General features: G+C 38.3%; 1 protein-coding gene and 1 non-coding gene across 2 annotated transcripts in view; both read left to right on the forward strand.

The window, feature by feature from the left end:
- MYO3A (myosin IIIA) overlaps positions 1-24,456 on the forward strand; it is a 372,796-nt gene that overhangs the window by 6,311 nt on the left and 342,029 nt on the right. The gene's annotated exons all lie outside the window — the stretch shown is intronic.
- LOC112931164 (5S ribosomal RNA) lies at positions 9,077-9,195 on the forward strand. Its single transcript, XR_003237289.1, has one exon. It is a non-coding gene; the product is annotated as a 5S ribosomal RNA (ribosomal RNA).

Genomic DNA, 24,456 nt, shown 5'->3' on the forward strand with positions numbered 1-24,456 from the left:
CTTGCGAAAATATTGAGCAAAAATGGCCATGGAATCTATTTGGTTTATTAAGCATTGGCTGCCCAGGCTGTGGCATTGGCCTTTGTTTGCAGTGGGATGGAGTAGGGCAGGGGCTGAGAGCCAACTACTGCAATGCTGCTGCTCGTGGGAGTGGGAACACTTCTCAGATTTTCTAAAGTTTGGGTTCCTCACGTAGAAAAAGGGGTGAAAACAGCATCTTGTTTTTAGAACTGCTCTAACGAGGATAATAGAGAATGGATGTATAGCTATGATGGTAAGAACAATGACTATGACGCTTTAAGAAGGCCGAAGGGCGCCTGGGTGATGAAGTCAGTTAAGCACCTGACTCTAGGTTTCAGCTCGGGTCATGATCTCAGGGTTGTGAGATGGAGCCCCGCCATGGGCTCCATGCTCAGCACAGAGTCTGCTTAAGGTTTGCTCTCCCTTTCCCTCTGCCCCTTTCCCCTGCTCTCTCTTTCTCTCTCTGTCTCTCAAATAAATCAATCTTTAGAAAAAGAAAGAAAGAAAAAAAATCCAAAGTCACTCGGAGTAGCTGAGTTTGATCTTACTTACTATGATGCAGTGTCTTTGGGATTAACAGATAGGTGCCCCCTTCCTTGTCCACCCTAATAGACAGGAAGACAAGGCGCTATGGAGAAATTCCAATTTATTAGTCCTCATTCTCTTTACCAACTATTTTGCTTTTTACTTTGTCCTTGTACAAGCTGCATGCACATTCATTACCTGCACATAGGTGCTTCATTTTTATTTTAATGCAGCGAATTAATTGAAATGCCAGCTATGGTAAATGCTGCCTCAGTCCAGAAGCCTGGACAGTGCAGCCTTCTGCCAAGGACAGGGGACAAGGGACCAACCATGCATTTAGGCCTGTCCAGTGTGTCACAATGGTGGGCTCAGGCATCATATTAAGTCTGCTAGGGCCGTCATAACAAAATACCATAGTCTGGGTCCCTTAACAACTGAAATTCACTTTCTCACAATTCTGGACACTAGAAGTCTCGGATCAGGGTTCTAGCTAATTTGATTTCTTGTGAGAGCTCTCTTCCTGGTTCACAGATGACCATCTTCTCAGTAGCTGCTCACATGGCCCTTCCTTGCTGCACAGACACAGAGAGATCTCTCTCTCTCTTCCTCTTCTTATAGGGCTACTAGTCGTATTGGATTAGGACCCACACTTCAGACCTCATTCAACCTTAATTACTTCCTAAAGACACTATCTACCTCCAAACACCATCACATCGGAGGTTATAGCTTCCACATATGAATTCAGTGGCAGGGGGGACAAAATTCAATCCATAGCTCTCATATCAAAGAAAAGTACATTTTAGAACTCAAAACTTCTTAGAAACTGTAAGTATTGGGACACCTGGGTGGCTTACTGGTTGAACGTCTGCCTTCGGCCCAGGGCGGTCCTAGAGTCCCGGGATCGAGTTCCACACTGGGCTCCCTGCATGGAGCCTGCTTCTCTCTCTGCCTATGTCTCTGCTTCTCTCTCTGTGCCTCTCATGAAAAAATAAATAAAAAATTTTAAAAAGAAATTATAAGTAAAATAAAATGCAGAAAGTTCCTATAGGCTGACATGTTGTTAAGTGAAGATTTCAGTCACGTACAGAGAAAATATTATAAAATGTCTAATTGCATCATTCCTTTTAGGCATAATATCTGATGATATCTTTTGAAGATTTCATACATGTTCTTGAAATTAGGTTCTTTTTAATCCTAAATAAACATGTGGTCTGCTTGATTTCATTTCAATGAGCTAAAGATCTTCGTCTTCAAAACATCTCATGGAGAATTGCTCAATCCTGATAGCACATTAGAATCACCTGGAAAGTTGTTTCTTTGTTCTGGTTTTGTGTGTTTTTTGAAAACACTGATTCAAAGGCTCTTTCCTGGGTTATGCTTAAATCAGAATCTCTGGGTGTCAGAGACTAGAAAAGCTCTCCAGGGCATTCTAATTCATCACCAGGGTTGAGAATGACATACATGATTTCCAACTTTGTCTCAATTGTGTTAGGGCCAGAACTTAGTTTTTATGAAAACAAGAAATCAAAATGCAATAAAATAAATAATTATGCAAACATTCCATGCAGACAGCAATACTGCTAAAACTGAATCACTTAGACTGTTCTTCTGTCAGCTGACGTAACTTTTATTCAATATGTAAAGGGCTCCACACCCCTTTGGAAGTGACTCACATCTCAGAGTAAAAGCCGAGGTGCCTACAGTCCCTGTGACAGCCACCCCCACTTCACGTACATCTCTGGTGTCATCCTTCCTACTCTGCTTTGCTTAGCTCTACTCCAGCCAACTCACTTCCTACTCTCCCTATCTTGTGGCCTTTGTATTAACCATTCTCTCCTCCTGGAATGCTCAGCTCAGAAATCCTCATGGCTGAGATCCTTAGGTCCTCCTAAGGGCCACCTTTCTAATGAGAGCTCCCCCCACTACCCTATTTAAAGCATGAAACCCACACGCCCATGCATTCATGGCACCTCTGATCCCTATTGCTCCACTTTTTTTGGCCATTAGCATTTTTCAGCTTCCAACACACTAGGGCACTTACTCATTTACTTGTGATTGCTGTGCACTACTCATATTCCAACACTAGAATGTATGCTCCACAAAGACGAGGATCTTTCTCTATTCCACTGATGTGCCCAACTGTCTAGAAAAGCACCTCATACATAGGAGCCACTCAGCCTGTCACCATCGAATGAATGAATGAATGGAATGTCTGCCTGGGTTTCTAGCACTTGAGTCCTGCTCCCTTCCCCAGACAGGACCCATGGCCAGACTTGTACCTGTTTCAGCCTTTCAGGTGCCTGACCTCCAGCCCTCATAGGGAAGGATGAAAGACAAATCCTACCTCACAGCCCTCTGATTGTTTCTCATATTCCATCACCAATGGAGAGATAAAACTAAATCCAATTACCCCCAATACAAGGAGAATATCAATTCTAACAATCTGGGAAGTTATGCCAACCAAATGTGGCTTGATTATGCTATTTTATATCTTGGATTTTGCTCTTTGAAAGTATTTTAACTGTTGATAGAAGGAGTAGAGCTAATGACTGGATGTTGCCTATGCTTACCATTTAAAGCTCTCAATTCAACATTATTCACTGGGCAAAACTCCCACAAAAAGATTTATTACTTAGCTTGATTTTAACACTAGTGAAAAATGTTACAGAGATAGGTCAATCTGAGCATTAATCCTGATTTCCTATCATTTTGAATTAATTGATTTTCCCCCCAGCCCCCTACTTCTGAACCACATTCATCTCAAGAATTTGTTCCATAGAAACACTGGCTCAAAGTAGCAAAATCTGCTCCCTCGGGGAAACAAAAACAAAGTCTGAGTTGAGAGTTTAGTTTTTTTTTTTTTTTCCTTTTTCCATCATCATAAAGACAAGCCTGAGGGCTCATCTTTAGAGAATTCAACAATGTCAGAAACTAATTGGATCTTACTGGGAGTTTTCCAATTTCAGTGCTGTGGTTTTAGGGGGAAAAGGTTGTCATATAATCTCATCTTTAGCGCTATGAGTAATAGGCGGGAAAATTGCAGTCAAAGGTAAATGGTTTTGAGTACACATTCTTCTCGCTCGCCCAGGTTTGACACATTATAGAATAACCTTTTAGTGAAATTACGAAGCTTTCATGGTGCCCTCTCCTCCTTCCTGTGGATGGCTGGTGAGAGAAGAATATTGTGTGTAGCTACAAAGCACTGCCTTTTTTTTTTTTTTTTTTACTCCATGGATTTTTTTTTCCTCCTTTCATATAGCTATATTTGCCCATAGCTCTTCTGTCTTTCATTCTTCACGTAATTTGGTGGAAGTGGCCATGCAGAGCATGATGGGGAAGGATGAAGAGGAAGAAAACACTCCTTGTTATTTATTAAGGCGATGAAAATTGAAACTGAAAAATAAAGACGAGCTAGCATTATCTGGAAGGTTCTGGCTCTTGATGAGCTCAGAATAGCAGAGCGGGCAGGAATAACATGGAAACAAAGGTCACACCATGTATGTCTCTCAAACTCTGGCATACAAGGGAGCAATGAGGGCTTTCAGCTGCTGCCTCAGCGTGTGAGCAGAAGAGGGAATCGATAATTTAGATTGCCAAGTGAACCTGAAATTAGTAAATTAATATGTGCAGATGGTAGAGGAGGTTTTTCTACAGAAGGAAGTAAAAGGGCCAAGCCTTTCCTTTGCAGCCAGTGGCATCTGAAAGTCTTTCGAGTTCTGAGGAAAATTGCAAAATGTAGGGGAGGCGGGGTTTGGGGGCTTTCTTGTTTCCCCTTTCAGGAGCTGCCCTACTTATGTCAGGGTGGGACCTCTCTTCTGTTGGAACTGGACCCTACTTAAACCAAGAGGTCTTGAATCTCATGTGTCCCCCTCACCCTAGACCCCTGCCCTCCTCAGAGCACTCTTAAAGACTGAATCGGTTTTCAATGCCCAGACTCTTCTGGTATCACGATGGGACAGAGTGAGGGATGGGACAGGTAAAGGGACTTTTATTTAAGTGCCTCTCAAGTCACTGCAGGTAAGTTGTCAGCTTTCTGTCCTGCCACTGGAGCCATAACAGGCCTGCACATGAGTCTAGAAGGTTTCACCATTCTTCAAAGCCATGCCAGTGACTTCTGCTTCCATCTGCTTCCATCTGCTACATCGTATCTGATGTGGACCCACGAAGAGATACAACCATTGCTGAAGTTGTTAATTCAAAGTGATAAGAACATCAGGTGCCTGGTGGGTCTCACCTTTGGCTGGCTCAAGTGTCTATTGAGAATAAGATACTCCAGAAAACAAAGAACTTACATCATATAGTATTTACAGTTGGAAGGAAACCAAGAGTGAACCGATTTTATTGATTCAGAGTTGAGAAATGAGATGATGTATGAACAAACAAGGAAGGGAGAGATGAAATAATTTTCCTAGTCACCACATTGTGCGCACCAGATCCAGGGAAGAATGCAGGTTCCCTGGGTCCCTCGTTCTGCTTTTTCCCCACGGAATGGTGAGAACTGTCTTCTAGCATGCACTAATCCTTTCAGAGACCAACTTTATCTTTCGTGCATGGGGGTGCTTTCCATTTGAGGCTGAGAGATACATACCCGATCACGTCTGACAGCCTGGAAGTATGAGCCTGCCAAAGATTTCTTTAGCACCAAGAATCAAGGACTTGGTGAAATAAGTCATCCAGGGTGACTGGGTGGCTCAGTCAGTTAAGTGTCTGCCCGCGGTTCAGGTCATGATCCCAAGGTCCTGAGATCGAGTTCCACATCAGGCTCCCTGCTCCACGAGGAGTCTGCTTCTCCCTCTACTTCTCCCCACTGCTTATGGTCTTTCTCTCTCTCTCTCAGATAAATATATAAAATCTTTTTTAAAAATATCATCCAAAGGATGAAAGAATTAAGCTCCATAATAGGACCAGTAAGAATGTGTTACGTTTTAAGGAAAAGGTAGATTTCTCTGTTGGTCAGTGAACAACTTTCAACTCAATCCCTATATAGTAGTACCTGAGTTCTAGGGAGGAAACTGGATTCTCAAAAGAATCTACTCAAGAGCAAACAGCAGGTAACAGCTGTCTCCCTACCTTAACTCCAGGGGTCAGTGGCACAGTACAAGACCAGGGTGGGAGGTGGCACTATCCATCCTCCTGTTTCTTAGTCTATATGATGCCTCTACCTGGAGCTGTGCAGTGCACAAGCAGTGCAGCTAAATACAAAGGTCTTTGTGTAGAACATTAAATTCTACTTACTGGCGGACTAGGAGTCAGAGAGATGGAGAGGAAAGGCTCAAAACCAGGAAATCTGGTGCTGAAACTTCATTTAGTCACTAAAAACTAAGAAACCTTTTCTTTTTATTATTTTCTCTTTATAATTTTACTTTTAAAATTTAAATTCAAGTTAGTAGTGTAGTATTGGTTTCAGGAGTAGAATTTAGTGATTCATCATTTACATATATCGCTTACATCCAGTGCTCATCATAAGTGTCCTCCTTAATGCCCATCACCCAGTTACTACTCCCCCCTCTTCCCCTCCAGAAACTCTCAGTTTGTTCTCTGTAGTAAAGAATTTCTTATGGTTTGTCTCCCTCTTAAGAAACCTTAAGAAAAACATTTCAACTTTCCAGACCTCAGCTTCCTCTTCTGTGAAATGACCGGATTAGTAGTAAATTTCTGGTGTTGAAACTATGTGACTGGTTGTACCCTTCAATGTGTTTCGCCATTATACAAGAAGATCTATGTCCAAAGAACCAGTTTTGTGGTTTTGTTTTGGTTCGGTTTGTTTTGTTTTTTTGTGTAGCATTCTGGCACATTTGAGAACTTTTCTGCACAATCTGCGGAGTGTTTCTCAGGAAGAGCTGTCCCAGAACAGGCATCATTTTGTACATAAGCCAGAGCTGCTGAAGCGATGGCTCAGCCACTACACCTCACAATAGACCTCTGATTAGCACCGGGGAGTCATGAGCAGGAGTTGAGTCAGCTGTACTTCCTGCTAAATACAGGACTGGGTCGTGCCTGAGCCTGACGGGACCCCCTCCCATTGACTTCAGAGAAGTAACCTCACTAGGAGATATGCACCAGGCAGCTGTGTGGTTGATCACAGGCTGTATCCCAGAGTCAGAAGACAGCATAGTGAAAGGAATTTTCTGATTTTCAATCCTCTGCCCTCTTGTCAGATGGCATGTTCAATTTTGGGTTCAGACAGCATGGCTTCTAGAAAGGGAATATCACGCATGACTGTTCCAGGGACCTGCTCATCCCCTTGAAAACTAACTGTGCTCACAAGAACATCTTTTAGGATAGTAAGATGAGGAAAGAAGACCATGGAAGTCTTTTCACACACCCAACAAAGGAATAATAAGACAAATGGAATTAAGCATGGACACTGAGCCCTAATTTGAGCCAAATTATCCATGTGAATGAATGCTGGCTCTGCCATTTCATAGCCATAGGATCTTGGGCAAATTACTAAACCTTCCTGTGCCTCCATTTACTTATCTGCAGGATGGGAATAATTATCTACCTGGTGAGTTATTGTGGGGATATAATTAGTTACTGTGTATAGAGTGATTAGAATAGGGTCTGGCACAAGTTAGCTTTTATGTTTGTTACAGTTCTTATAGGAATACAAGTTATGGGACGCTTGGGTGGCTCCGTGGTTGAGTGTCTGCCTTTGGCTCAGGTAGTGATCTGGGGATCCCAGATCGAGTCCCTCATCAGGAAGGGCCTGCTTCTCCCTCTGCCTATATCACTGCCTCTCACTCTGTGTCTCTCATGAATAAATAAATAAAATATTCAGAAAAAAAAAAAGAATACAAGGTATGAGGCACGCATCAAACTGTTTTTCCTAAATAAAATGACCATTTGTTGGGTGTCTGGGTGGCTTAGTTGGTTAAGTGTCTGCCTTCAGTTCAGGTCATGATCTCAGGGTACTGGGATCAAGTCTCACATCTGGCTCCCTGCTCAGTGGGGAGCCTGTGTCTCCCTATCCCTCTTTCTCTCCCCCCTGCTCATGTGCTCTCTCGTGCTCTCTCTCTCTCTATCTCTCTCTCTCTTGCTCACTTTCTCATAAATAAATAAAATCTTGTAAAAATTAAAAAAAAATTTTAAAATAAAACGACCATTTGTTTCAGCAAAATATATTAAATAAGAGTTTATTCTCTGGCTTATTTGAGATAATAGGCTTTGCCACATCCTAAGTATCAAAATCTATTCCTGAACTTTCTATTCTGTCATGTTTATTTGAAGGTCTACTCTTGAACCAGTATCATGCTGTTTATATTATTAAAATAGGTTTTCATAATTTGTATAGTTCTTCCCTTTATTTTAGTTCTAAATTATCTTAGTCATTTGCCTTTATTATTTTTCTCTTTTTCTTTTAAAGATTTTACTAATTCACTTGAGAGAAAGAGCGAGAGAACACAATATATGTGAGGAGGGGAAGGATCAGAGGGCGAGAGAGAATCGCAAGCACACTCCCTGCTGAGCATGGAGCCTGGCTCAGGGCTCCATTCCATGACTCTGAGATCATGATCTGAGCCAAAACCAAGAGTGAGATGCTCAACCAACTGCACCACCCAGGTGTTCTGCCCTTATTATTTTTCTAATAGTACAGAAAAGAAAACTACAAATCAATTTCACATATGAATATTGATGCAAACACTTGCAATAATAGCAAAAACCTCAAATATTATTAGAATTCCTTTAACCTGAAAAATTTTTTAAATAATATTTGATATCCATTATATTCCAGGTAATTATGTATTTTCCAGCTACTCAAATTTTTCTTTTAGTTATCTAAGTATGCATTAAAAATGTTTAATAATAAATCTTCTACCTTTATTGTTAAATTGATTTATTGTTGGTTTTGTCATTATAGTTTAATTGGCATTTGTTTCCCTGTCGTACATTCTAACTAGTTATTGCCCATGTATAGGGAAGTTGTCCATTAATGCTATGTATTTATATTTTAATTAAGTGAGTCTCTCTTTTCTTAATTCTAGTATGTTTTCCTTCCTTATTTTCTGCCCTTGAGCTTTCTAGATAATCATATTATTCATAAATAATGAAAAATTGGTGTCCAAATTCTAGCTTGTCTATTGCCATCATTCCTGACTAACCAATACAAGAAATGGTAAATAGTAAATAATATTAATCCTCCCAGACATCTTTCTTCTTTCCCTGACTTAATGATTATGTGCCTATGTTGTTTCATCATTAAAAATGTTGTTTGTGTTGAGATATACTTGATAAACTATGTGATATAAATATTTTTCAAAATTTAGCTAATGCAACAATTAAAAAAATAAGTACAGGGTTAAGTTTCTAAATGCCGTTTTACTGTCTGATAATTTTCTCCTTTTTAACCTACTTATGAAATGTGATATATTTGCATACATTAAATGATCTTGATATTCTGATAAGAAAAAGATTATGACATCCTATTACTTTGTGATATTGATGAATGAGATGTATTAATTTTAACTTGGAAATTTTTACATTCATGATAATATATATCACTGAACTTTAAATAAGTTTATGCTGGCTAGTCTACGGCCATACCACCCTGAATGCGCCCAATCTCGTCTGATCTCGGAAGCTAAGCAGGGTTGGGCCTGGTTAGTACTTGGATGGGATTCCGCCTGGGAATACCGGGTGCTGTAGGCTTTAAAAAAAAAAAAATTATGCTGGTTATCTCAGACTTATAATTCACTTCTGTGAGAGAATCATGAATGGATTTTTTAAAGATTCTTTTCTCTCTCTTCATGCTCTTGATCACTTTGTATAGCAAAATAGTTAACTGTTTTTGAAAATATTTGAAGAAAGAACCGGTAACATTATATGGGGCCAGAGCCTTTGTGGAGACAATTCTTTTCTTACAATATTTAAATCTTTCTCCAATATCATTGGTCTATTTCTTGAGTTAATTTTGGTACTTTATGGTTTTTATTATTATTTTTTTTAATTTATGATAGTCATACAGAGAGAGAGAGAGAGGCAGAGACAGGCAGAGGGAGAAGCAGGCTCCATGCACCGGGAGCCCGACGTGGGATTCGATCCTGGGTCTCCAGGATCGCGCCCTGGGCCAAAGGCAGGTGCTAAACCGCTGCGCCACCCAGGGATCCCGGTACTTTATAGTTTTTAAAGGAACTTTTCAAATACATAATATTTTGTTATAATCATAACTGTCATTCCACCAATACTACATTATTTTGGTTTCACATTTGCTATATTTGTGTTTTGCCTTTCTTTAATGGCACAGATATGTCTACCACCCCCACCCCAACTTAAAACAAGAAAATCCCTTGATTTATTTACATTCTTTTTGCCTCTTTCCTTTTCAATAATTTCTGCTTTTATTTCAGCTTTTTCAGGTTTCCTTGTATTCTGTTGGTATTACTTTTCTAGTGTAAATCATTTAACACAAAGAATTTGTCTCTGAGTATAGCTCTTGTCTCATGATATAGGTATGATTTGTAATATTCTTGTCATCTTCTTGATACCTCACATTTTTTTTCTTTGGCCCTGATTACATAGATACAACTTATTCCAAATTGTCAAGTTGTATTGAAAAGTATAACTGAAACGTGACATAAAGTATAAGCTGGAGTAATCATTTTGCACATTTGTAAGCTGGTGAGTGGAGAAAACAGTTTCTCAAAGAGATAAAAGGAATAGAATCAGAAATCTGCCAAAAAAAAAAAATTCCAAGTGTCTCTGATGTAATAGAACCAGGGACTATTTAAGAGCCATCAGAGTAAACCACAACAGATTAGACCTTGTCCTTTTGACCTCTCCACCGCTTCATCTCTCAACACTTCCAGGCCATACCAATAATTAAATATTCCACAATGTTAATAAAATCAAGAATGACTCCCATTTATTAAGTGCTTATTCTTGACTTTAAGGTTATATAATTTGTAAAATGACACAAAGCAAGTACATGGCCGGGCCAGGATTAAAAACCCGATTGGGTTAACTCTCACCAGTGCTTTAAACCAGTAAACGTGAATGTCTCCCTAAGACTTGGATTCAGATTCCAATGCTCCCTGAAGAGCAATGTCTGGTTGATGAAATGTCTAGTTATGTAAACATAAATGCTAGGTGTAGTCAACAAAAGAGTTGAAATTGCTGTTCAGGCTTCTACTAACGCCCACGAGGTCCAGGAAAGAACAACTCTCAAATCAGCTATTTACACACTACAGATGGACAGGGGCAGGGGAAAAAAATGTATTTTCATCATCATGAAAATGGATGCATACAAAAAACTTCTTAAAAAATTTCTGACTCATCATGCCTTTCAAAATCCTCTCTATATACCTAGTTGCATTCCAGTATGTTGACAGTAATTTTCACATTTTCAATGACTTTTTGCCTCCAACAGTACAGATAATACAAATTTTACTTATATAAGCAAAATTACCTCTATCATGACTTCAACTGTAATAACCCGCCAGCAGTGAATATTAACTAAACATTTTACTCCACCACCTCCCACGGTTGCTGCTTACCTCAAAGCAAAGGATTAGCCACAAGACTTGCTGTGTGAATTCTTGCCTTATGATGCATTTGATATATTTCAAAACCCTTTCACATAACAGCTTATAAATGCATCTCCTGACAACCGTCCTGCACACTCACCGATCATGTGAAAACCAACAATTAAAGAAAATAAAGAATGTAACTTTGACCACATGACACTAGAGGTCAGGGCCTCAGGAAGTGGCAAGGACTCTGTTGACTCCAAGGTTTGTTTTTTATTTTCCATGATCAGTTCACATCTGAGGTATACACCAAGCTCATTGCAGATTTTCATTCTGAAAAGTCAATGTCCAAGGGCATATTTTAAATTAATCAAATCTGTTTCAGAGAGATAAGCTAAATTAATTCTTTAAAAGGAGAATGTGAAATGCAAACTTACGTATTCATCCTTATATTTAGCTTCAAGAAGTAGCCTTACATAACCCCGAAGTGGATTTAAATGACTAAAACCCAATGTCAAGTTTGAAGCTGATATTAAGTCTCTTAAAAGAACACACTGCTATAATTTTCCAAAGTCATAGATTGCATTCAATATGTTTCTAATTGTTTCATGCATTCATGTCATAATTTAAATTATGAGAGTGATGTTAAATCAATAAACATGTAATAAACACCCATATGTACTATGGATATAGAAAAGGGATATCGGATATAGTTTGTCTACCTCTTGAGTAAAGTCTTGCTGAAGATGAAAGACTTAGCCACATGGAAACAGATAAAAGAAAATTATATAGAAATGATTCAAAATTCATAGTTTCTGAAGGTTCTAATAGACCCTTACAATCTCTGAGACATCTGCTTGCCTCTGCCCCCCTTTTTTTTAGTCATGGCCTGAAGCCTTGATCCTTTTGATCTAACTACAGCCTACAGAAATCTTAAATTGAGGCACATTTTCATTGCCAAATGGGAGACTTCAATTATCCCTTGAACCTAGTTTTACTAAAAGATGAACACACAAGCCTAAGAAGCCTATAAAAAAGAAGAGCGTCCAGGTGGCTCAGTCAGTGGGTGTCCTACTCTTGATTTCAGCTCAGGTCATGATCTCTTAGGGTCATGAGATCGAGCCCTACCCCCATCCCTTCACTGGGCTCCCTGCTGAACAGAGAATCTGCTTGAGATTCTCTCTCCCTCGCCCTCCGCACCTACCCTGCCCCAATAAATAAGTAAATAATCTCTAAAAAAGAGAAAACAAGAGAAGTATCTGGAGTCATTTCGATTGGTAGCAAACTTCCTTCAGCAAATACCTTAAAATATTTAGCTATCCATTGATTTATTAACCACTGGGAACTTGAGGGTTTCTAGGCTTTAGAAACCTCAGGCTTCTGATAATGTTGTCTCAGTGCCCACCGAAGTATTTAGCACCGAAGTATTTAGTATGTGCTAAATACAGAGACTTTTAATATTCTCTGCTTACTTGAAAAAAAAATAAATGAATGAAAAGTGTCTTTTTTGATAGCAGTGTTAAAATATAAAACAAGTTACTACAGTCTAAGTTTGGATAAAGTATCTTTTGATTCTTCTAAGTAAGCAAAAGACTACATTTAAGGCTATAATCCATAAAGTTATTTCCAGTGTTTGCTTTTGATAGTGGGTTGTACCATAGATCAACAAATTCTTATATATCAGAAAAATGATGAAGAAAGATTGCTGTCTACTTTGGGCTTTTTATGTACAATATGGAGATTAGATAATTTTTGCAAATGTAGTAAGATTCCAACTGGTGAAAAAAATCTCCTAATTTAGGTAAAGAAAGGTTATTACTTCTGGCCTTTCCCTCTGGTTTCCAGGTTATTATCACTCCTATTGAAGTTTTCATGTCCAGAGCTACAAACTCTCATCTTTCAAATTTAGGGTTAGCAATGAAATAAAATATATAAAATATATTATATTATAAATTATTATAAATTATTAAATTATAAATTATTATATATATTATAAAATATAAAAATATAAAATGCCACTGGTATATCCCAATATTTTTGTTTTTTTATAGTTATAGTAGTCCCTGATAAGAGAGCTCTCTGTGGCCCACAAAATAAAGTGACTTTTTAGAGTCTGAAACAAAACTAACTTCTAGTTGATCAAGTGAAATTAAAAGATCAATTAATGGGGGCGCCTGGGTGGCTCAGTGGTTGAGTGTCTGCTTTTGGCTTAGGTCGTGATCCCAGGCTCCTGGGATCGAGTCCCACATCCGGTTCCCTGAAGGGAGCCTGCTTCTCCCTCTGCCTGTGTCTCTGCCTCTCTCTGTGTGTCTCTCATGAATAAATAAATGAAATCTTTAAAAAAAATCAATTAATTATCACAGATATTCCACAGTCTGAACATTTGTCTCCCCCAAATTTATAAGTTGAAACCTAATTCCCAATGTGACTATATTTGGAGATGGTGCCTTTGAGAGGTGATTAGGTCATAAAGGTAGAGCTCTCATGAGTGAGGTTAGACTTCAGGGGCCCCTTGCTTCTTCTGTCATGTGATGACACAGTGAGAAGATAGTTTTCACCAGATACTGCATCTGCTGGAGCCTTGATCTGGGACATTCCACTTTCCAGAACTGTGAGAAATAAGTATTTCACATTTAAGCCACCCAGTACAGAATCTATGGTATTTGTTAGAACTGCCTGAACAAACTAAGACAAGATAATGTAAAGATTCCCAAAGCAATGAGGTGAGTATACATAATCCCTCCTTGATTACATAATACATCAAAAGCTAATTTTTCTGTTGCTACATCTCAGCAGTCAGCATGGGCTCCCCCTCCATAACCATAATGGCCATTACTAGTGAACCCTCAGCAGCTCCACTGTGGATGATCCCATACCACAGGCAAAAATTGTAAGCAATTGCCACCTGGAAGCCTGGACATACTAAAAGCATGTCATTATAGCAATCATTTTCCTGGAGGTTGCTATGGTTTCTGTGCTACACTATTTCCTTTCTCTATAGTTGGATGATTTGAGTTAATCAATGGCAAGCCACAGTATAATCATTTTCTCTTCAGAGAACACAAGAAAAAAGAACCAAGCCTGGAGTCTCCTGCACAATGTCATTGCTGACAGTTACTTTTTTGGCTACAAGAGAAGGGCATGTTCTTATTCTAAATGAAGAGCATAAAAGGAGAGCTAGGAGAAAATGGAAATCACTTTCCAATCCAGGCTAGCCTTTTGAGAAGCACCAGAAAAGCTGTTCTCCCAAATGATCTTCCTAATATTTTTTAAAGATTTATTTATTTATTTATTCATGAGAGACAGAGAGTAAGAGAGGCAGAGACACAGGCAGAGGGAGAAGCAGGCCCCATGCAGGGAGCCCAACATGGGACTCGATCCTGGCTCTCCAGGATCACACCCTGGGCTGAAGGCAGCGCTAAACTGCTGAGCCACCAGGGCTGCCCATAATATTTTTTTATTATTAAGATGATCATCCAGGAGGATGTGAGGAATAAATAGTCCCTCCTCACAAAAAATCTTGGAATTTTTTCCAAGTGAGGGAAAACAGTGAGGGCTTAGTGTTGCTCTACCTAGAGTCAATTGCTGCATCAGGTTTTTATACTTTATTGGGTATTAGTCAGAGAAAAAGCCACTACTCCACATAGTGACACACACAAATAAAATATTGGAAATAATTCTATTAAAAGAAGCAGAGAAAGAATCATCACAAGTAAAACCACAAAAGAGGCTTAGGAGATTATTCAGAAACGTGAATATTCAAAAATTAGCACAAAATTCCCTTTCTAGTCCCAAGAGTCAGTTGGATAAAATTTAAATTTGTCACACTCATTAGATTGCAGGTGTGTTTAATAAATTTAAAATTTCAGATAGACATTGGCAAGAGGACCGACAAGACACAAATTTCTGTCATCTTCATACAGAGCCCATTCCATTCTCTCCCCCCTCAGACAGTGGAAAGGGCATGCAAAAGTCACAGGATGGGGCTCCTAGGTGGCTCAGTGGTTGAGCATCTGCCTTTGGTTCAGGTCATGATCTCAAGGTCAAGTCCCACATCAGGCTCCCCATAGAGAGCCTGCTTTTCCCTCTGCCTGTGTCTCTGACTCTTTCTCTGGGTCTCTCATGAATAAATAAATAAAATCTTAAAAAAAAAAAAAGAAAAGAAAGAAAGAAAGTCAGTCACAGGATATGGGATCTTTTCAAAGTTGTTCCAGTCTTCTAGATTGCAGTGTCAGAGTGGATGAGTGCTGGGAATTATGAAGATGGAAGGCAAGCTTCACATTTTGAGGAACTTTGCTTTTGCATGATGAACGATTTAGAAAATATTTCTAATTGTGAAAAACACAGAAACATAAAGCTTAGCCAATTTCCATTTTACATTTTGTAAGAAGCAGTCAAGGCCAGAGTTCTGTGGTCATATCACTCCCAAAGGTTCTTATTTGAAAGGATGTGTTTAATTAAATCTGTAGGAGTTTACTTCATCTTTTTTTTTTAAAGGTTCACATTTGAAAACAGGCCCATTTTGAGATAAACGTAGCTCTCCACAAAAGGGCTGTGTTCCTTGCCTAGGTGAAGAGCAATTCAGAGCCTTGGCAGACACTATGAGACCCATAAGAGAAACAACAGATTTACAGTTTCGAAAGACAATGTGGATTTAGTGTGAATATTAATTATTTTCTCCTTAATTTCTCTTATATTATTATTTTTTAATGATTGTATTAATTTATTTGAGATAGAGAGCAAGAGAGAAGGAGAAGCAGACTTCCTGCTGAGCAGGTAACACCATGCAGGACTGAATCCCCGACTGGGATCATGACCTGAGGTGAAGGCAGACCCTTAACCAAATGAACCACCCAGGTTCTCCTAATTTCCCTTAGTTTAAAATAAAGATAATATATAGATTGAAAATTTTATTACTTTAGGAAAGTGTATTAATCTGTTAGGAATCAAGGCTGCATTTGGCTTTAGTTATTACCATTACATCCAAAAACCTACAACAGTATTACTTCCGGTTCGCAAATAAGGTATGAATCCTTGATTTATATGAGAAAATGAGATTTTCTCCTTCTTTAGCTCATCAGACAGGCTGAGAACTCGTTAGACTTTGCATAAGTGAGTTTCTTCTGTTCACAATATTTTACATCCTTTGAGCACTAGAACCATACAACTTTTCCAATTGAGATTCCCTTCAAAAGTGCACAGAGTTCTTGACTAGAACATGTAATCTGTTCACTTTGAGGTCTGCACTCTTTGAACACTTTTAATGAAAACACACAGTATGCATCCGAAGTTCAAGTTCACTTGTGAAATTCAAATTTAAGGATTTTTTTTTCTGTGCTAAGTCAGCTGTCATGTGTTCCTTTCAAATGCATGCACACTCAATTTCTCCTAAAGGAATGTAAGATGGTGAATATTGTTCACACTTCTGCTTGGGTTTGGAGGGTTTTTCTGGGGGTTTTTTTGCAGTCTCTCTGTGACTATTTCTTTTATATTTACTTTTGTGGTCAGCTTATAAGAAAATACTTAATTATCAGAATATTTGGAAAATATAAAAAAAGTTTTTAAATGAACACTAAAAGCTACCTAGAATCACACCACTTAGCAATCACTCAGGTTAACATGGGGTATATTTCCTTTACAATTTTATACACACACACATACATATATCCAAAATACACACATATACAACAAACTCTATTAATGGCTATATATAAACTATATATATGACTATAAATATCCCCTTTCTCACTTATTTAATAGCATGAACATTTACCCATATCATTAAATATCCTCTTAGATAAGTTTTTAACAGCCACATAATATTCTAACATGTGATTGTGCCAAAATATAATCATTCCCCATTTGTAACATTTAAAAAATATATCTTTTTTTTCTATTATTGTAAATAAATGCTCTACTGAATATCCTGATACACAAATATCTAGTCACATCTCTAATCCACTCACTAATAAAAGTTATAATAAAAGGTATTAAAGAATCAAAAGAAAGAACGTTATGGAGACTCTTTTTACATTCATCTGTATAATCTTGCTGTATCCATTTTGAGAGATGTTATAATTATCAATATCACCAACAGTTTGTGAATGCCCCCTCAACCCATCTTCATTAGCAATGAGTAATATCATTTAAACATTTTTACATCTTGACTTTTGAAAAATCTATCTAACTGGCATTGAAATGTCCATTTCTTGTACTATTGGCATAGTTGAACAGTCTTTGCAATTTTTTTAAAGATTTAATTTATTTGAGAGAGACAGAGAGCGCACAAGCGGGGGCGGGGGTAGGGCAGAGAGACAAGCAGACTCTTTGCTAAGTGGGGAGCCCAACACAGGGCTTACTGAGATCATGACCTGAACTAAAAATCAAGAGTCAGCTACTTAACCACCCCTCTTCACAATTTTATTAATTATTTTTTATCTTTTTCCTTTGTGAATTATTGGTCCATAACTTTTCACTTTTTGTTGTTTGACTGTATTCTTACTATAGAAGATTTTCTAGTAAGGATATTAATCCTTAGTCTGTCATATTTATTGCAACTATTTTATTCTTATTTGACATTAATCTTTTGGTTTCTAAGAATATTGATGTAAATGATTTCACATTCTATACCATCAGTTTCAAAAAGTTTCTTTGTGATTTCTCTAATCACTTTTATGTTTAGAAAGCTTTTTCACATGCCAATATCTACTAGATTTTAAGTCTTACATGATTTCATTTTATATTTTTCTCTTGAATGCAGCTAGACTTCTTTATTTTAAGATGAAAATAAAATATAGAATCTAATTTACTGACTAAATAGCTTACTAATATAATGGTCTCAACACTATGTCTTGACTATTCCTTTCTTTATCCATTGAGTTATATTATTTTAATCATATATATTTTTTATATCTTGAGATTTCTTTCTGTGCAAAGTGTTATGCTATGCTGATCTATGTCCTTATAAATCCACTCATTTAACAGATTATTCTGCAGGTCTGTTATGTGCCAGGTATCATTTTTGGCAATGGAGATAGAGCAGAAGTAACACACACAGGAACTCCTCCCCTTTTGGAGCTTACATTCTGGCATGGGGAAGAGATTAACAAATACAAGATGGATAAGTAAAATATATACTGTGCTAGGTAGTAATGAGTGCTCTGTAGAGAAAAATAAAGCAAAGAGAAAGGACAAGAGGCTTGTGTGTGAAGGAAGATTAGCAATTACTAGCTCACCAGCAGACATCCCGTTGTAACTCCCTCCCCAGCTGAAGGACATAAAATATCTTGAAACAGGAAAGACTCGTGTCTTGGGTAATATCAGAGAATATTCTAGTGGTGAGGGCAGTACCCAGACTAGTTCTATGGTAAAATAAGATTGATTTGTACACTAACATACTATTTTATCCTTATTTGATGTTATAAAATTTGATGTTATATAATTTTTCCCCTAGGATTGACTATGCGACCACTGCAGGAGCTTCTGGATTTTATTACCTCCTTGCACAGAGCCCTATAAACAGCTCTTGGTTGATAAAAAAGAAAAAAGAAAAAAAAAAGAAAAAGAAAAAAGCTGCTTGGTTTATGGATAGGGGTTCCCAGGTAATCAGACAACATCCTGTTTGGAAGGCTGCCCCTCAGATCAATGAAGGCAAAAATAAGCTCCAAGGGGTGACTTGCATGATGTTTTCTCTATGTTTGGGTTTTTAATCAACTCATGGGCAGTAGTCAATGGCCTATCCATATGTTTAGGCAGAATGGGAGGGAAAACCTGACCTACTAAAGGATGCCTATGTGAGAAACAGCTCTATGGAGGTCACTATGGGAATTTGAGGGGCCCACTAAATTAACACATGTTGATGCCCATCTGAAGAACCTCCTTTTGGGAAAGAAAGTAATTTGAGCTGGCGAGTGGATGTTTCATTGTACTCAACTGAGATGGTCACCTGGATCCATGAAATGGCAGGATATTGAAGGGTTGTAGCAATGCAGAGATAAGTTGCTACAACGGAGTGAATATTTGTGTCCTGCTACAATTCATGTGCTGAAATCCTAACCCCCAGTGTAATCCACTTAAGAGGTGGAGCCTTTGGGAGGTGATTAGGCCACAAGGGTGGAATACTCATAAATGGGATTGGTGCCTTCATAAGAGGGACCTCACAGAGCCCTCTCATCTCTTTCTGCCACATGAGGACACATGAGAAGCTGACAGTCTGCAGCCTGGAAGAGGTCCTCACCAGCACCCTGATGTTGGACTTCCAGCCTCCAGAACTATGAAAAATACATTTCTGGTATACTCAGTCTATGGTACTTTGTGACAGGAGCCTGAACTAAGATAGTTGAATCTAGACATATTCTTCTTATACTCTGACTCACAAAATAAATGTCCTGTTTACCAACAAGAGTCAGAGCCTGCAAATGACCTGGGGTAGATTTCCAGAGGGGAAAGTTGCTGCACAGAGCTGCCAGATTGATGTGATATCAACTACCAGTGAGTTCTGACGGAAACAGATACTTACTCTGGGCTGGACTTCATAGACCTGGTGGTGGGTGGAGCGGCTCAGGGTACCATAAGAGAACTGGATCTGAAGATACTGTACCAATTAAGACTTCTGAGTTACACTACGTTGGCCCAAGGAATTCACTTTCATCCTCTTTTCTCAGAAAAGAACAAAAATAAGGGTTGGTAGTTTCTGTCCGTTTTATCCAGCTGGGAAGAGCATAGAGGAAAATTCTGGAAAGAAAAGGTAACGTATTTCATCTGACACTCTTGTCAAGATGCCTATAGACATGGGGCACCAGGACCCAAATTCCCTAGTGAGTCTTCCTACAGCCATGGCTGCCCCTGCTGCCACCAGTGGTCCTGGGCAACCTTATCCCTGAACAAATTGCTTCCAAAGGGATGTGTGCCGAAAACTGAGAAGGAGCTAGAAGATGCTGGTCCTTCCTGTTGTCCTTGAGACTGAGAAGGTGCAAGTAGAGTGGCACAACTACCTCCAGGTCTCACATGGGGCTGTGAGGAGGAACGTCAAGGTCTCTACCTTCAATTCCTGGAAAGATCTAGACTGCTGCTGCTATATTTGACCTGCCTTGGTGGGAGAAGTTCAAAAAGCCAAAAGGTTGGAACTGCTCATTATTTAGATTTTTTTAAACTGTGGATTTTGTTTAAAAAGACTTCAGTTTTTGTTTTTTGTTGTTGTTTTTTTTGTTTTGTTTTGTTTTGTTTTTTAACTATGTAAACCTAGTGGAGAGAATTCTCTCCACATTTTCTCATGGGAGAGATTCCCAGCTTGCAACTGTGCCCTCCACACAATCCTGACTTACTTCTATCTTCACTCCAAAACCAGAATGTAGCCTGCAGATGGTTACTCCGACTCTGGCCCTTTCACTCAACTACTCCTCAAAGGAAGACCTTCTCACTGTCCCATTGTGGGGAGGAACTAATGACATTGGAAGGATGTACCCTTGACCATTAATGACCATTTTGTTTTGTTTTGAAAAATGGAGATATTGGGGAAGAACACACACACAATATTAAATACAAAATACAATACAGCTGTAGTATAAAAAAAAAAACAAATCCCCAGGGAAAGCACATGGATTATTAGACCACTAAGAACAATTTCCACCACCACCATGAGTTGTTTCAGTGGGAGGAGTGACAAGAGGACTAGAAACTGTCTTTAGTCACCCACCAGTGAACTGCAGAAAACCCAAGGCTTGACCATGATTTGATTAGGGGTAATCAAATATTGCTAATTGGTTCATTTAAAGTATTTATATTTTATTAAATGAACATATATTCATTTAAAATATTTATACTTATCTAAAATGTTCATATACACAATAGTTGCAAAAAATATATGAATTAACTAATTAATGACAACTGAAAAAAATTCTCAAAGTTTGCTAAATTACTTTCCAAACAGTTGTGAAGCTCATAGGAAATGGCACAAGTTGTAACTCTCCATAAAGCACTGCATTATCCTTTTAAGTCCAATTATCATTAAGTACAATCGCAGAGTTGAATACTATTTTAAAAGTTTCTTGATTTGTAAGTTTAATTTGGTTTCTACATCTAAGATTGGTCTTTCACAGGAAACATTTGCTAAAAAGAATTATAGTTATTACAATCTATGGTGAGAAAAGCAACACAATTTTTTAATCTTTTAATAATTTGTGGCCTTTTTTTTACTTTTTATGCATGAAAAATCAGTCAATATGGGGGTGCCTGGGTGGTATAGTCGGTAGGACATCCGACTCTTGGTTTGCACTCAGGTCATGGTCTCAAGGCCCTGGGATCAAGCCCTGTGTCAGGTTCTGCACTTGACACTGAGTCTGCTTGAGGTTCCCTCTCTCCTTCTCCCTCTACCCTTCCGCATCCACGCGTGTTTTCTCTCTTTCAAATAAATAAATAAATCCTTAAAAATAATAAAGAAAAGAAAAATCAGTCAATATGTTGCTACTGGAATACTCCGGACACCCTAGACTAGTTTCAGGTGATGCACAAGACAGATCCTGCAGCTCTGATGGGAAATTATACCAAACCCACTAAACTAGTAACTTGCTATACTGATCACTTTTCTTGGAAGCATTCACTTTCCAGCCTTTAGTGAGAAGTATGTTTTACTTTCCTTCAAGCTCTTTAGTTATTCCAGGATGCTTGCCCCTTTGTTTCTAAATGCCTTATCTTAGACCTCATCGCTACTCATTCTTAACTGTACCGTCTTACACAAATACAATGCAAGTTGCACGTGCAATTTTAAATTTTTTGGTAGCCATATTAAAAAGAAACAGATTCAGGTGAAATCATTTTTCATAATATATTTTTGTAACCAATATATCCAAAATGTTATCATTTCAATATTTAATCAATATAAAAATTACCAAGATAGTTCACATTCTTTTTTTTTTTTTCATACTAAGTCTTCAAACTCTGGTATATATTTTACACTTAAAGCACATCTCAATTTAGACTATTCTTATTTCAAGTGCTCAAAAGCCACACATGCTTCATGGCCACTGTACTGCACAGTGCAGGTCTGTAACTCCATTCTAGGTGATCTCATCTGTTACTATAAACTCCCAAATCTTTGTCTTAAGCATAGATATTTCTTTTGAGCTCCAAACTTACATGTAGGATGGCCAAAGAAACATGCCATACAGACACCTGGAATTTTTAAAAAGTTAATGTAAATATGATATCATTTATGCTATTCAATGATATTTTAGTTTCCCTCTTTCTGGCACATGGTAGGATTGTACGTTCCTGCACCTTTGAGCTTAGGTGTAGATATGTGACTTTCTTGGGCTAATGAAATTTGAGCCAAAGCAATGTATGTCATTTCAAGACAAAAGCTTTTAAGGATCATGGCTGATATACAATGATCCTTTGCTCTGAAATAGACCATAGATGCGGGGAGGGTGAGGTCTCCAACCAGCAACATCACCGAGCATGGAGCAGAGTCCCAGGTGTCACTGTTAGTATGCACTGTGGTCGAGAAATAAAGTTCAACTTTAAAGTCAGTGAAATTTTAATAATTAATTAATTAATTAATTAAGTCAGTGAAATTTAAGAATCCTATGGTGCTGCGGCATAACCTAATCTACACTGATTAATACAGTTAGCAACATTACATCTAGACCTAGTGACCTATGACTTCATTTTTGACAACTGAGTGACCACACAGGGGAACAAAAGTAAAGTCCACTGACACTACAATTTGCCAAATAAATTTGCCAAATAAGGTACTAAAGGGTCATCAGAGAAAAACATGAATTGGGGGGTGGGGGAAACTCTCTTCAAGGAAATCAAGAAGAAAACTAGCCTATCTTACAGTTACTGTGGTAGAGAGAGGTGAAATCTCACATAATTCAGTTTTCACTTGAAATTCACAATCCTTGAGCCAGTTGCTGTGTGGTAGCACTTAGCTCTACCCCTACCTTACTGAGTGCTCCTCTAGCTTGCCTGGAGCTATGATCTTGAAAACTACGTTTCCCAGATTGTCTTGCCACTTGGTTAATGATTGAGTTCTACCAAAAGAAAGTGCTGGTAGAAGAGTGGAAGATAGGAAAAAAGAAGAAGTTGTTTTTCTCCAGGCTTGAGCAGTAATAGTGTGTGGCTTCAGGAAACTTCATGATGTACTTCAGGAAGAAAAGGAAGAATCCCAGCATGAAAGTCAGAAGCAACAAGAGAAAAGAAAATGGTAAACAAATGGATAAATATTTAAAAAAATTTTTCTTTATTCATTTGAGAGAGAGAGAGAGAGAGAGAATGAGAGAGAGTACAAGTAGTGGGAAGTCAGAGGCAGAGAGAGAAGCAGACTCCCCATCGAGCAGGGAGCCTGACTCAGGGCTTGATCCCAGGACTCCAGGATCATGACCTGAGCCAAAGGCAGACGCTTAACCAACTGAGTCACCCAGGCACCCCAACAAGTGGATAAATATTGACTATAAGACAATAATAATGTTGAATTTGTTTTGTAAGATAAAACTGAAATATGTAAAAGCAATAATATAGAAGTTGGATGTAGGCTAATAGATGTTGTTTTTTTTTTTAATATTTTATTTATTTATTCATGAGAGATACAGAGAGAAAGAGAGCGAGAGAGAGACAGAGAGACACAGGCCGAGGGAGAAGCAGGCTCCATGCAGGGAGCCTGATGTGGGACTCAATCCCAGGTCTCCAGGATCACACCCTGGGCTGAAGGGTGAGCATGCACACACATATGCTCCATGAGCCTTATGCTAAACCACTGAGCCACCCGGGCTGCCCTAGGCTAATAGATGTTAAAGAATTATAAAGTCTGCATGGTTTAGAGGAAGTTAAAGAAAAAGACACTGATTACTTTTAGAGTTAGGGTGCATGTTAAAATTTCCAAGGTAACCATTAGCAAAGAAGAAAAGTATTTCATAATTTCCAACCTAGTAAGGGAAAAAGTTGGAGTGAGATAAACAACGATAAAATCATTTTTTAAAAAAGCAGAGTGGGCACATTATGTTAAGAGAGATAAGTCAGAGAAAGACAAGTACTGTCATGATGTCACTTACGTGTGGAAGCTAAAAAAGCCAAACTCTTAAAAACAGAGGGTCAAATACTGTTTACCAGGGTATAAACTATGTGGAGGAGGGTAAGATGGATTTATAGGGGTACAAACTTGCAACAAGTAATAAATAAGCCCTAGAGATCTAATGCATAGTATAATGAATAGAGACAAAAATATTCTCCTATTCTCATTAAACTTGTGAAGAGAGCATAACTTAATTATTCCAACCACTAAAAAGAAAGGATAATTATGTAATGTAATAGAGGTGCTACCATGGCAATCAGATTGCAACATCTAAATGTATCAGATAAACATGTTGTATACCTTAAATTTACACAATGATATATGTCAAATACATGTTATAGAACTTTAGGGCAAAAGTTCTATAACAATAAGGAG

Source organism: Vulpes vulpes, chromosome 2 (genome assembly GCF_048418805.1).
Source record: "Vulpes vulpes isolate BD-2025 chromosome 2, VulVul3, whole genome shotgun sequence".
Lineage (NCBI taxonomy): Eukaryota > Metazoa > Chordata > Mammalia > Carnivora > Canidae > Vulpes > Vulpes vulpes.